A 13887-nucleotide genomic window follows, 5' to 3' on the forward strand; every position below is an offset into this window, starting at 1 on the left:
CACACACACACACACACACACACACACACACACACACACACACACACACTATTTAGTTTGCAAAGTCAAGAACTTGAAAGTTAGGAAATACCAAATGTGCAGTTGAATGTACAACGATAGTTCTGTAATCTTTTCCATATGCATTATGATAAAGTCTTTAATTGCATGATCACATACGGTCCCCCTCCCCACCTTGCCTCATTCAGTGCCAAAGATGGAGAAACAAAGGAGCAGAATTAAAGGGTCCTGCCGCATAGTTTTGGTTTCATGATTAGTACACAAGGACTTGGTCTTAGGCAAACCATTTAGATGTACAATAATGTGCTACTATTGAGTAAGTTTGTACTCGATTTATCACTGGTCTTTTAAACTTACTTTGGTTTGTTTTGTATATGGGTTATCTATTAGAATTCACCTAATCCCTCAGAGGAGGAGTGTGATTTCTCTGGATCATGATATCAGCCCCTATCACTGTTGGGCTGTACTTTGGTCTGTGTGGGTATTCAAAACAGCTCAGCAGAGTTCTGTCTCCCCATGGAAAAAGCTGAGGTTCAGGCCTCTTTTTGCCTGTATTGATTTCAACTTTATTTTACGTGTTTGGGTTTGTTTCTAGGCAGTAGTGAAAATTTATTTCTTCTTCCTGCCCCATCTCTCTCTCAGGAGAGTGTCAGAGCTCTGATGCTTTGTTTCCTCTGGTCACTTTGGTATACGTCCTTCCCTAATCAGTACCTCTCGGTCAGCACAGTGGCAAAATGGCCTAGAAAACTCTGTAGAGACTTCAAAAGGAGCTTCATATTGTGAGGCAGCATTCTCAGGTAATCCAGAGGCTGAATGCCGTCACGCATGCTCTGAGCCCATCACTTCTTGTCCTTCCAGAGTTAAACAGGGGAGATGGGGCTTCACACTAGATTCTTGCTTTCTGTCTCACCCCTGTATTTTTTTTTCTCTTGATTTTATGTTCAGTCTCCTTTGCTGACTAATTGGGCTCCAACTCTCTCCCCTCTGCAGCTCTCTGAAGGATTCGGGGGAACTCTGGCTTGATGCCTATCTGCATGGATAAGCAGCAGCAGTTCCTATGGAGGAGTTACCTGGGATTGACTGCCATGAAGATGTAGTACACAGAAGTGGAGGGCAAGCAGGTTCAGGGAGATGAGTGGGCCTAGTTGCTGCAGTGGGAGAGCTGTTGGGCTTAGTTTCAGTGTGAGTGTGGGGTTTTATGATACACTTTTTCTCTTATTCTACCTCTGTAAGGTGTGGTATGGGTATATGGGGACCACTAGAGGTTAACCTTACTATGGGGAAGGTGGCTTTAGCAATGGGAACAGCAGCCCTTCTCTCTGCTGACATTTCCCTTGCTGTGTACGTGGCAGTGAATCCTATCCAACTTCTTCCTAGTGTGAAAGAATCAAAGTGAAAATGGGGACAGTGTAAATTCTGGGGAGAGGGAGAATGTGGAGAAAAAAGGAGAAAAGCCAGTGCTGAGAAAGACAAAGAAGAGCCTTTAAAGGCTACAATATACATTTAAAATCTATAAACTAAGTATGTAAGCCACAAAGTGGATGCGAGACTGAATAGTGTGGACATGAGATTAGAGGGGCCAAAACTCAGGGTGGGGATGGATACAAGACCATAGAGGTGAAAACACCAAGCAGGATTAGCCATGAAACCAGAGGCAGTACACAAGAGCATAGACATGAGACTAGAGCTGATATGGCATGTTCAGTGGACCCACTTATGTGAGTGCCTTTTTGACTATATATATGTGTAAAACACATAGAGAACCTCGATCTCAGGTTAGTTGTCCATTTGCAATTTTCAGTGAAAAGAGTATGAGCAGTTTCCCCCCTGCCTAAGGCAAATTCAGGTGAATAAAAGGGTTAATTGAGCAAATACTGATATTGCATGCGTGATAAGGATATACATTAGTCCAGGAGAATCCCCAGTCTATTGGTTTAGGTGTTAAAATACCTCTAGAGGTTTAGCTTAGGAGAAAGAGTGTTGCAAGACTCAGAGGCAGATCTATGGTAGAGTGATTTCATTTTTGTTGTATCATAAGTTGTAAAAGCTGTCACAGACACGTCAATATTATGGCTTTTAGTGCTTACCTATATGGTGCTGCCTGAAGCTTTAAGGGACTCCCAAAGTTGCAACTAAGTGGTGCTGTCTTAGTTGGTAAAAAAAAGTAAAAAATGGTTGCTAATTTGAACATGGGTGTTTGGCCAATTAATAGGGCTGAATCATTTCTGTCTGTAATGGACAATATAACAGATCCAAGTTTCCCCAGACTTAACAGCTGTCAGTAGAGATGGAACTTGCATCATTCTACCCCACAATCACAAGCCCCTACCATTTAAAGAATCTTCATTAACTGTAGCAGTATTAAGGCTTATGATACATACCTGACTTTCCATCAAGTTGAGCCAATGATGCATATACACTGTAGGCAGTATATTACACTTGGTTGTTTCTTGTGTTACGTGCTTCTGAAGGGGTCCTCATAAATACAGTTCTTCGAGTGCTGTTCCTGTTGGTGCTCCACTTCAGGTGTCGGTACGCCCCAGTGCCACTGATTGGAGATTTTCAGTAGCAGTGCCTGGTCGTGGGCGTATGTGCGCAGCCATCTTGTGTCCTGACCCACTCATTCCTTCTCAACTGTCCTCAGCTGCAGACTGAGCTCCAACGGCAGTGTCAGAAATTTACCTAGAAAAGATTTAGAAATAGTTATTGCTAAGTTTAGTTCCCAGCAGTTAGTTTATAGTTAATCTTAGGTTTCCGGTTAACCATTTAAACTTTCCTGTGTGTTTTTAAAAAAAAAATCTCAGAGAGCTCTCCTCTCAGTTTCTGTCTCCTTGTACCATGACAAAGTTGGACAACAACAATGCCAGGCTCCCCTGGTTTTAAACACTGCACTTCATGTAAGGATGCTATGCCTATCTCTGAGGACAGCGCTACAAGCGTCCCTTGATGTCGCGGACATGGCTGCTCGCGACGGCTACAGCTATAATCATGAGACTGGCATCCTTCCAGAATCCCAAAGTACCTCCAGATTAAAGACCTTCCCTTTGACAGAGAAAAATTATTTTCCATGAAGACTGACGAAGTCCTATGCTCAATGAAGGACTCTCAAACAACGCTTCAAACCCTGGGCATATATACACCCCCTAATAGACCTAGGAGATACCAATCTTATAACCAAAACAGGGACACATCAGTTCACTGACAACAGAGACCATTCAGCAATTCACACAAAAGACATCGTTCACAGAGATGCTGACCACCTCAGTCCCAGTTGACTGCGTCACAGGTACCACCGGCCAAGAAGCAATTTTGAAGATTTGGTTGAGGGTCTGATTGACCTCCCCGACAACCAGCACATGTTACACAACCTATCCAGATGTTTGGCAACGACTACAGCCATTTTACCAAGCGTGGGCATCCATCCCCACAGATCACTGGGTACTGGAGATAGTACGATCTGGTTACACCATCTCTTTTATCTCCATCCTGCCTACCCATCCCCCTTCCCCATCCCTCTTCAGGGACCCTTCTCACTAGCATCTTTTGTGGCAAGAGGTAATCCATCTTGTACAGCTAGGTGCCATGGAACTCATTCCAGGACAACACGGGGGGAAAGGGTTCTACTCCCATTACTTTGTGACCCAAAAGAAAAATGGAGGATGGAGACCCATTCTTGATCTCAGGAAACTCAACAAATGTATCCGTACCCAAAGATTCAGAATGGTCACCCTGTACACTATCATCCCTGCGCTGCACAAGGGGGACTGGTTCTCAGCTCTGGACCTATAAAATGCGTATTTTCACATTACCATCCATCTACTCTAACTCCAGTACAACAATTGACTTCATAGGAGCACACCTGGACTCAGTGGAGGCCAAAGCATAACTGCCAATGCTTCGATTCACAGCAATGACCTCCCTCATATCAGTGGTCTCAGACAGCCCGTGGGTGTCTACATGCACCTGCCTACAACTCTTGGGATGTATGGCGGCCACCACTTTCACTGTAACACATGCCAGACTATACATGTGCTGTCTCCAAGGACTGCTGAGCTTGGTATACATCGCACGGAAGCACGTTCTAAACAGAAGTCTCACACCGACCCCAGAGGTCACCACGATGGTGGACAAACCCAATAAACCTTTGCTCAGGCATCCCGTTTCAATAAGATCCTCTATCCATACAAATCACAACAGATGCTTCACTGATCTGATGAGGAGCTCACCTGAACCAACACACAATTCAAGGCAAATTTCCCCCCACAGAAACACACTTACACCTCAATCTGGTTGAATCACACACGGTCCGCAACGTGTGCCTACATTTTCTCCCTATTATATGTGGCAAAACGATAAGCGTCCTGATGGACAACATTGCGTGTATGTTCTATATAAACTGCCAGGGTGGAGCACAGAGGCCTTAAAAGTATGGAACTGGTGCATAAAACAAAACATCACTATTACCGCAGCATACCTCCCGGGTCAACTGAACATAATGGCGGACACATTAACAGACTGTTTCCCCAAGAACACAAATGGGAAATGAACGACGAAATATTACAACACATATTTCATGTGTGGGATCTTCGCACAGAAATCTGTTCGCGACAGTAAACACAAAGTGCCCAAAGTTTTGCTCACAAGCAGGACTGGGAGCATGATCCCTAGGAGACGCCTTTCTCATCAAATGGAATGCTCCCCTCCTATATGCATTCCCAATGATACCTCTGATCTCCAGGGTAATCCACAAAATATGAACCAACAGGGCCAAAATAATCCTCATAGTACCGACATGGCCCAGACAGACTTGGTTCCCTTACCTGTCACAGATGGCGATCTGCACACCATTCGTTCTCCCTCGCCTACAGAATCTTCTCTTTCAGGATGACAGTCAAGTCCTCCATCCGGACCTGGAGAGACTTCACCTGAAGGCATGGCTCCAATGCGATGAACTAACCTGCTCAGAACAAGTAAAACAAATGTGTGTTCCTGCTGTTTATTAACACATTACTTACCTCCAAAAATGGAAAAGATTCTTCTTATGGTGCCAGACCAAACAAATATCTGCAAGACAGGCCCCGCTTCCACTAATCCTGGAATACTTATTATCCCTAAAGAACTCAAGACTTGCTATGAGCTCACTTAAAGTTCATCTTGCTGCCATCACTGCCTTCCATCAAGAGGTAGACGGGACCTCAATATTTGCTCATTACTAAACTATTTCTAACGGGTATACAGAACATGTACCCAGACTTCCGAGAACCCACACAAGTATGGGACTTAAACCTTGTGTTCCAAAGGCTAACCAGAGCCCCATTCGAACCTTTAGCCACATGCTCATTACTTCATTTATCTATGAAAGTGGCATTTCTGGTTGCCATTACATCAGCGTGGACAGTCAGCAAGATAAGGGTTCTCATGGCTCACTCCCCATACACAATATTCTTCAAGCATTAGAACACACCCTAAATTTATGCCAAAAATTTCATGTGTTCCACCTCAACCTACCGATCCATGTACCTGCGTTTCATCCAAAACCACATACTAACACACAAGAGGCGACCCTGCACATATTGGATGTGTGCCGTGCCTTAGCTTTTCATCTGGACAGAATGAAACCCTTCTGAAAATCACCCCAACTCTTTGTGTCCACAACAGAATGGTCTAAGGGCTCTACCATATCCATGCAAAGATTATCTAAATGGATATCCAGCTGTATCCACATGTGCTATATGTATCACTACACAACACTGAAACCCCGTCAGGCATCAGAACCCAGTCAACAAGAGTTTTATCTACCTCCATAGCATTCCTACACAACATTTGCATTCTAGACATATGCAGGGCAGCCACCTGGGCCTCCAAACACACATTCACAAACCACTATGCCTTAATCTCAATTCAAGCTCAGACACAAGATGAGGCCTCATGGTACTAGCCTCAGCAATGAACCACAATCCAAAGTCCCTTCCATCCTTATGAGGGCACTGCTCTACATTCACCTGAAGTGGAGCACCCATAGGGACAGCACTTGAAGAAGAAGAAGAGAAGGTTACTCACCTTGTGCAGTAACTGAGGTTCTTCGAGATGTATGTCCCTGTGGGTGCTCCACTACCCACCCTCCTCCCCTCTACTTTGGAGTTCGCTTTAAGGACTCTACAGTAGAGAAGGAACTGAGGGGGTCAGGACACGCGAGCGCTAGATGAAGTGCCAACGGCACCACGAGATGGCTATTGTGCATGCACGCCCCAACCAGGCACTGCTACCAAAAAACTCCAATCAGGGGCACTGGGACACATCAACATCTGAAGTGGAGCACCCACAGGGACACACATCTCAAAGAACCTCAGTTACTGCACAGAGTGAGCAACCTTTTCTTCAGGCAGAAAATGAGAATTCTACCCCTCCACACACACACTTTTTAAATATTTTATTGTGATATACAAGGAAATATACCACCACTACCACCCACAACGAAGACATAGGATAGATCTAAATTGACATGTTTGTGGAGGACAAGCATATAATATATAGCATAAAATTTTGATTCTTACTGTATGTAATTTTAGTAGCAATAAATAACCATTCTTTGCTGTGTGTAAGTTTGATACTGTTTGAATCTATAATGATTGCAGGGTAATTATATACTGAAAACAACTGAACTAGTTAAGGATGCCATGAAGTGAGGAAAATGGGCTTGTAGCTTTTTATTTCAGAATTTATAATGAGAAAAAAATAGCAAAATATTATAAGCCATCATCTACCCCTACTTTAAAGAGCTACCCTAGTCTGTTAAGCTACAACATAAAACAAGCGTTAATATTTCTGGCCTACTACAAGCAGGCTTTTATATTGCACCCCTATTAACTCTAGCAGAAACTGAAACCTACCCGAAGAGCAGATCTGCTAAATTTCATGCACCTTGTATGCCACTGATGCATGCAAGCCACCAGACCCGGTACTAGCCCATTGGGAGCCCTAAGCAGGAATAATGGGGTATGGGTGGTCCGTACCCACCCCCCTGAGAATTCTAACTGCATTATCTCCACAAATTGGGGCCCCCTTGAGCTGCGTGGGGGCCTTAAAACAATTGCTTAGTCTGTCTTATGCCTATCAGTGCCACTCCAAGCCAGCCTCTTCATTTGCATAGAGTGGGGCGGGCAAACTTTTTGGCCTGAGTGCCACATCGGGTTTCCAAAATTGTATGGAGGACCGGTTAGCGGAGGCTGTGCCTCCCCAAACAGCCAGGCGTGGCCTGGCCCTGCCCCCTATCCAATCCCTTCTGCATCTCGCCTCCTGACTGCTCCCCCGGGACTCCTGCCCCATCCAACCCCCCCTGTTCCTTGTCCCTTGACAGCCCCCGGAACCCCCACCACCCCATCTAACCCCTCCTCTCATTCCTGACTGCCCCCCCAGGACCCCTGCCCCATCCAACCACCCCTTCTCCCTGACTGCCCCCAGAACCCCTGCCCCTGACTGCCCCCTGCCGCCCCATCCAACCCCCTCGCTCCTTCCTGACTGCCCCCTGGGGACTCCTGCCCCATTCAACCCCCCTGTTCCCCACCCTCTGACCGCCCTGACCCCTATCCACACCCCCGCCCCCTGACCACCACCCCGAACTCCGCTGCCCTCTATCCAACCCCCCTGCTTCCTGCCCCCTTACCGCGCTGCCTGGAGCACCGGTGGCTGGCAGCGCTACAGCTACGCTGCCCAGAGCACCAGGACAGGCAGCTGTGCCGCCCAGTGGGAGCCAGCCACACCACCGTGCAGCACAGAGCACCGGGTCAGGCCCCAGCTCTGCAGCTGCGCTGCCCCAGGAGCTCGCAGCCCGCTGCCCAGAGCATTGTGCTGGTGGTGCAGTGAGCTGAGACTGCAGGGGAGGGGGAACAGCAGGGGAGGGGCCAGGGGTTAGCCTCCCTGGGCAGGAGCTCAGGGGCCAGGCAGGAGGGTCCCGTGGGCCGTAGTTTGCCCACCTCTGGCATAGATCAAACTCAATGTCCCACATTCACATGGAATAGTCCACAATTTCAGCTCACAGTCGCTAGAGGCCACTGTGGTGCCTGCAGTCCTGCAGCATCTGTCTCATTGCTCCCTCTGCATGAAAAACCATTCTGGTTCATTCATTCAGATTCCCCCACTCTGTCTCACTGACTCACATTCACACACACACTCACTACAGGCAGTGACTTGCATTTCCTTTCATGGCATTACTAGTCCCAGCCGAGTAGTTCTTGGATCACACCAGTTGCAGGCATTGAAACTACAAATAAATAATAGCAAACTAGCTAGCCATGCCTTCCACGCTGAAATTTTAACAGCTTCCAGTGACTTTAAAGTACATAGCAAGGGTTGTTTTGCACAGTTCTGCATCAGTGATCCTTTATTAAAACACCTCTCCATGGAAAACAATGATGGACCACTAGAAGTTTTTATTCCTGTTCTTAATTCAGACCAAGCCACCATTCAAGCCTTGACGGCTCACCTAAAAATCCAGATTAAGGTATGCATGGTACTTTAAACTTAATTCTTTCACTTCTGATACAACCTCAAATTCGAGGCAATGAAATAAATGCCAGACAAACAGAAACTGTTACTCTGCCACCAATAATGAAAACCTGCATGGCTGGTGCAGTACAAGTGGTTGGAGTTGTTGGCAAAAGCTCAACTTCACTGGGCAGTGAGAGGTTACAGTTGTGTAACCAGCCTCATGGTGAATAAGTTTAGCAATGAAATAAATCTGTACTTTAGCCATAAAATCATTGTGCAACAAAAACTACAAAAAATAGCCTCCAAAGCCTCAGGGCTGAAAGCGCGATTAGGGAGAAACAGAGAATTTATACAGATCAGGAAGTGTAGTCTGAATTTGTCCCTCAGTGAAATAAGGGCTCTACAGTCCTGCCCTGTTCAGTGATCCCTAGAACTGAAATTGCTGATAACGAGGTCTAAGTACTAACCCTTGGATCTGCTTTGGGACAGCATTTTCAGTGAAAGAGCCTACTCAGCCTGCACAAACAGTGAGATTCCCCCAATAATTGCTGAAATCCCTGAGAGCTATATTAAGTGGTGGGACCTCAAGACATTGCAGAGGTTGCAGTAGAGAGGCTGGTGGCAGCAGAAAAAGTGACGGCACAAGCAGCCAATGGCAGCGGAGTGAACGACAGCACAGTGGCCAGCGGCGGAGTGAACGATTGCACTGCAGCAGGCAGCGACACAGAGTAAATGGCGTGGCAGCGGCATCTGAGGCATTGCTTGATGCCTTGCTCCCCTTTCCCCCTCCTTCACCTCCTCAATGGGAGGTGAACACACATGAATGCACTTCTGAATTCTGGGTCTTCACTGGCCTAGGACAGCAAGTGTGAGTGGGGTGCGGTGGAGGAGCAGGGAGTGGTATGTTAAAGGAACATTTGTTTGTCAGATTTTCACACCACAAGTTGAGAAACTGAGGCAAAGGGCACTGCCCAACGTACTCTGTGGTAGGTGTTTTACACATGGTCATATGCTTTTGAATCATGGCTGTGGTGTTTTCCCAAATTAAAGTCAGGTTATTTTCTCTTTTTTATTCAAAGTTTTCTTTGCTATATGGGGACTCAGTTCTTGCGAGAGGGGAAGTATTCCTTCTTAGAGGTGCCCAGAGGTGGTGGTCAGTTTTCCCAGATTATGGAGTGGGGGCTTGAGCTGGTTCTGTATTGTATTGCTAAGAGGAACCCCTAGATACTGAACCAAGCCCTTCTTGCTGCCAACTGCACCTAGCAGAAGGGCTACATAGAGAAGGATAGACGACTAGGGACAGGGGAAAGGGATTTTTTTTTAACCTATTTGTTCCATTTTTAGTTTGAAACCTTTTCTATTTGATCCCTTCCCCTACTTATTTTGAGCCCACCCCTTTTATTTTCCATTTTGACCAACTGTAACTTCCTGCCATGTCCCCAGCTTAATCTTCCCACCCCCTCTTTAGTTTCTTCTCTTCCTGGCCCACAAGACATTGCATCACCAGCTGCATAATGCAATAAAGGAGATGAACTAGATAGTGAGTCCCATGTAAATGTCAGTAATAAGGCAATTGCAGGGGCAGCAAGTTTGAGAAAATGGTCTCTCCTCCTGCTGGTAAGTCATTGCTCCGACCTCCTGAAGCTACTCTCCTGGCAAAGGAAGGAAGGGAAGATTGGGGTCCTAGGTTCAACCATCTAAGAATACGTAGGGAGTCCAGTTTGAGAATTCATGAGATGTAAAGCCATATGAAGAGATTCAATCAACAAGAGAGTAAAAATTTAGGGGTTGCAGGCAACGAGTCTCCCTCAGCCCCCAGTGCTTATGCCTACACCTAACATTCCCTTACTCCTAACTTTGTGCCTTTCTTAACTCTGCCCCTTATGGTTAGAACAGCCTTCTAGTCAATCTCTATCCAGCCCCATCCCTCTGTGACTGTTTCTGAATAGTCCGTGCTATTTCTTGCATTAGTATTAATTAGATCAGAACCAGCCTGGATAAATCAGAAACAGCACAAAATAGAAAAAATATTCACCAGTGCTTGTTCTCTGAGGTGATTACAGATATAGAAGCCAGGGGAGGGAGGATGGATCTTCCCTCTACCACAATCCAAGAAGTCAGGTCAAGTCAGGGGCTATTACTGACCACACTTTGTTTAAGGTCATGGAGACCCCTTTTAGATTTATTTTCTGTGAGTTAGATGTTGGCTGGACGGTTGAAAACTAGGTGAGCTCACTTTGCAAGACATCCCTGGCTCAGGCAAGCTGGGACAGTCCTCTTGTTCTTGTATTATTGAAAAGGATAAACAGGAGCACCCTCTTTACTGTCCGTATGCTTTACATTATTTTGCATATCTCTATTATGTTTCCTCTTATTGAACTCCTCTCTCAACTAAATGGATCCAATCTTTTCATGTCCCCTCATATGGAAATCTCTCCACTCTTCCAAATATTTTTATCCCCTGTTTCTGAACTCCTATTTCTGTTATATCTTTTTTGAGATAGGGTGCCAGAATGGAACACAGTATTCCAGGAAGGGTGAACCATTGATTTATATAACATTATATAAACAGCAAAATTAAAGCAAAATAAAAGGACTATTCATCTAAATGGAAACGTAAGCTTTTCAAGTGGCAGAGAACGGCTCCCACACTAGATCTATAACAAAAACAATGGTTTATATAATTGCAAGTTTCCTAAAAGACTTAAAGCATTTAATATCCAAAGTTCTGATCCGGGGCACCAGAACGGGGGGGCCAGGAGACCATGCCCCGCCTTTTTACTGGCCATAAGGGTGAGCGACGAGGGGGAGGTGGCAGAGAGGAGCGAATGGGGGGTGGGATCTTGAGGGGAAGAGGTGACACAGGAGTGGGACTTCAGGGGAAGAAGTGGTGTGGGGGGGTGGAGGCTCAGAGGGGGATGGGCGGCACGAGGGCGGGTGTTTGGGAGAAGGGGCAGTGCAGAAGTGGGACCTTGGGAGGGGGTAGGGTTGCCAACCCTCCAGGATTGCCTTGGAGTCTCCAGGAATTAAAGATTAATCCGTAATTAAAGATTGTCATGTGATGAAACCTTCAGGAATACATCCAAGCAAAGTTGGGCACCCTATGGCTGGACGGCACAACGGGGTATGGCCACGGTTTGGGCACCTGTGGCCCCCCTCCCCCACTTTCAGGGCGCTTCTGCCACTCCTGGTTCTGATCAAGATAAGGAAAGAAAAGGCCAGGGCTATCCTAGTAGTCCTGATGTGGCCAAGACAGACAGACATTCCCTTACCTCATTCAGCTGGCTGTTTGCTCTCTGATCACCTTCCAGACCACCTCATCACCTCATCTTTTCTCTCAAGAAGCCAGGCAAATCCTCCCCCCCCCCCCCCCCCCCCCCCCCCCCCCCAGTCTCTGTGTTCTGGCTACATGGCTGATCTCTTGAGATCAGGACCGTTTGTTTGATGAAATTGGTTTTCAGTAACCACTCATCATAGAGTCCAGTGTCTGGGCGGTGAAGGAAGGGCTGGAATGCCCAGAGACTACATTTTTTGACTTCTTGTTAACCAATGTAGCGAGACAGAAATTTACTTTTGTTACTGGCTTCCTATAATCTAATGAGAGAATAACCACCAGTTTGGTGTGAGCTTGCCCTATTTCTCAGCAGTTTATCCTGAATTTGGCATCCTCAGCTGTGACTCACTGAGGCATGGTGATAGGAGGGCTTTGGCCTTTTAACTTGAGAAGACTAAATCTTTTAGAAAGTCTTTCAAATTGTTTCTCTATTGCAGACAGATCTAAAGGGTCGGCCGCCTCCAAGCAGAGATGCTAGGCAGATATAGGGCTGCATTAATTGTCACTATCAATCTTGGGGTCTCCAACTTCCTTCAGGTGTACAAACGCACTCAACGAGATCTTTCTACTTGAATAGCCTTTCTGAAAAATGTTCCTGTTACTGAAATGTATAGGTCCGGGACTTGGACCTCTATATGTACCTTTTTCTGAACATTGTGCAGTAACCCAGATCTCAGTTTCCCATGCTACGTTTGGCTCTGCTGTGTTATCTTCAGTTTTGGACTCGACTCCAAAGCTCCCTCCTTCTTAGTGAGAACTGCTTGGTGGTCACCCAGAGTGGAGCATCCATAGTGGCACTACTCGAAGAAGAAGAGGTTACTCACCCTGTGCAGTATCTGCGGTTCTTCGAAATGTGTGTCCTTATGGGTGCTCCACTACCCTCCCTCCTTCCCCTCTGCTCTGGAGTTCTCTGCTATAGAACTTCATGGCAGAGAAGGAACTGAGGGTGGATTTACTACAGCGATGGAAGAACTCCTTCTGTTGCTGTGTAAGGCCATGTCTACACTACCACTTATGCCGGCAAAGCTTATGTCACTCAGGGGTGTGAAGAAAAACACCCCTCCTGAGTGATATAAGTTTCACCGGTGTGCACAGCACTATGTCGGCGGGAGAGCCTCTCCCACTGACATAGATACTGCCACTCATTGAGGCGGTTTTATTATGTCAACGGGAGAGCTCTCTCTGCTCAGCATAGAGCGGCTACACAAGCAATCTTACAGTGGTACAGCTGTGCCGCTGTAAGCTCACTAATGTAGACCCAGCCTAAATGTCTCTGCTACAGCATTTCTAGAGTACATATACCCACTGTCTACACTACAAAGTTTTGCTGGCATAGCTATGTCAGCTAGAAGGGGGTGGGGGTCACACTTTTTGCCAATGTAGCTATGCTGTCATTACCCCCAGTGTGGGTGCAACTCGGCAACGCTAATGTCTTCCAGGGAGGTGGTTTAGCTATGCCTGCAGAAAAACTCCTGCTGGTTTAAGCCACGTTTCTACCAGGAGGCTCAGCAATGCATGTGTGGTATAGACAAGCCCTGATAATAGTATTTCACAGTGCTCTAATAACACTTTCCTTCTGTAACCCTTCCTTGCATTAGGACTGGGGGGTAATCTAGGATATTGATTTCTTCTCTTTGTTATGGAGAGCCCTATTTGCCATTCTAACAGTCAGTGAGACAATGGGTAGCTGTAGAGATTAGGGAAGGATCAATGGAGTTTAAAAACAAAGGGAATACAAATAAACCATCTCCCCTGTGACTAGAGGTGGGAGCCATTTAAAAATATTAATTAAAAAACTCTTCCTGTTAAAGTGCCAAGTGGACTGGGGACGTGGGACCTGCTCCCCCAAGGATAACTAATTGATGGTGAGACTAGTGGCCTTGAGGGAGCAGAGCACATGTAAGGGAAGGGGCATGTCGTGGGCAGCACCTGGTGTATTCAGCAACCAAAGAGCTCCTGAGAGGGTGCAAGCCAATAGACTGCCAGAAGTGTGTGTGGGAGGGGAATCGAAGAAGTCAGGTGGTTCTCTTGTGGGGATGCTGGTCAAA

General features: G+C 46.4%; 2 pseudogenes; both read left to right on the forward strand.

Annotated features, from left to right (window-relative positions):
• Positions 1–6085, forward strand: part of LOC112105274 — a 30118-nt pseudogene extending 24033 nt beyond the window's left edge.
• Positions 2976–13887, forward strand: part of LOC112105517 — a 33716-nt pseudogene continuing 22804 nt past the window's right edge.

Source organism: Terrapene carolina, unplaced genomic scaffold (genome assembly GCF_002925995.2).
Source record: "Terrapene carolina triunguis isolate 2854851 unplaced genomic scaffold, T_m_triunguis-2.0 Scaffold90, whole genome shotgun sequence".
Classification (NCBI taxonomy): domain Eukaryota; kingdom Metazoa; phylum Chordata; order Testudines; family Emydidae; genus Terrapene; species Terrapene triunguis.